The sequence below is a fragment of the Myotis davidii genome, unplaced genomic scaffold (genome assembly GCF_000327345.1).
Source record: "Myotis davidii unplaced genomic scaffold, ASM32734v1 scaffold540, whole genome shotgun sequence".
NCBI classification, from domain to species: Eukaryota; Metazoa; Chordata; class Mammalia; order Chiroptera; family Vespertilionidae; genus Myotis; species Myotis davidii.
In genome coordinates, this window is record NW_006292916.1 from 950,581 (window position 1) to 952,243 (window position 1,663).

A 1,663-nucleotide genomic window follows, 5' to 3' on the forward strand; every position below is an offset into this window, starting at 1 on the left:
TTGCCTCCCATATGCACACCTACCAGGATTGAACCCACAACCTAGGTATGTGCCCTGACTGGGAATCGAATCCGCCACCTTTTGGTGCATGGGACAACACTCCAACCAACTAAGCCACCTGTCCAGGGCCCCATGCTAATGTTTAAACCAATCACTGGCAAAGTAATGAGGGCCCCATGATTGGCTTAGACCATCTGGACCTTGGGGTGGTGAAGGTGCCAAACTTCCCTAAACAGGTGGCTGCATAGGTGAGGCAGACCAGCTAACAAAACCAAGGCTCTGTAGGAAGTGGAAAGGGAGAGGTACTGGATGTTGGGTAGCTACTATGATCACTTTGTCTCAGACTGAGTAATGGGCAACTTCTAAATTTAAAAACAAGGCTCTTAAATGGGTGTGCACTTCATTTTTATTTTTATTATACTTTCTGGTGTATAGTTCTTCTACAGCTATAAAACTAAAACCAATTTTTAAATTAAGGACAGTTACAAAGCCAATGAAATTTAATGGTCAAAATTAATTTAAAGTAACAGACAAATGGCATTGGTTTGCTGAAACCAACAGCTACTTCCAACATGCGTAAGTTGCGACAGCATCTGCTACAGACGTATGTCGTGCACGATGACTCAACTCTCTTCGTACTGTTCCTTCATTGGGAGGAACTATGCTGGAGCTTTGTTCATCCTTGAAACTGTGACACCACTTAACAGTTGGCATGAACGGGTCTATGTCCGTTCATTTCCTTTTAGCTAGTGAACATGAAATGCGTATCCACAGACTACATTTAAGAAACTCCAGTTTAAATTGCTTTATACCTACATTCTACATGTGACCAGATATTCTGAAAATGGAAATTCTTTCGGTGAAGATAAGGAGAGTGTGAAAAGAGAAAGGAAACATTTAGAAGAAGAAAAAGATAATTATGTTTTGTAATTACATAATATATGGAAAATGTAATGAACTTTTTTCACCAAATCACTATAGATAGTCCCATATCACCTCATTTTACCCCATGTGTGAAATGATGATCATTTTCTACATGTACCACAATATAAAGAAAGCTCAGTACACTGTCCCAGAGACTTCCTCATGTGTCTCAAGAAAAAAGATGTTCATAGCAGCATTACATATAATAGCAAAAAGAAACCAAATAGAATGTTAACTGGTTAACATTCTATTAAATTAAATTGTGGTATCCTATTTAATAAAAGAGAAACATGGTGGGACGGAAACTAAGATGGCGGCATAGATAAACACCGGGAAATTGCTGCCTCCCACAACAATTGAATAATACATCAAAAACACAAAACGGACATCATCCAGAACTACAGGAAGGCTGGCTGAGTGTAAATTCTACAACCAGAAGGAAAGAAAAGCACACTGAGAGCCAGAGGAGCTGCGGAAGTAAAGTGCAGAGGTAGGGGGCTCGCGCGCGGAAAGGGTCTGGCACCTGAGGATGCGGCTGTCTTTTTGAATCCGGAGGGAGTCAAAAGCTCCCCACGGCTCTGAACTCCGGTTCCGGGAAGTATCCTGGGGACCCAGGACTCATACGGGGGGACACTGGACTGTCTGGCAGCGGGCGATCTTGAGGGCGGCTTTCCCTCAGAGGTGTTTGCAGCCGTTACGGGGACACTGAGACTCGTGGCTCCTTAGGGCCGGGATGAGG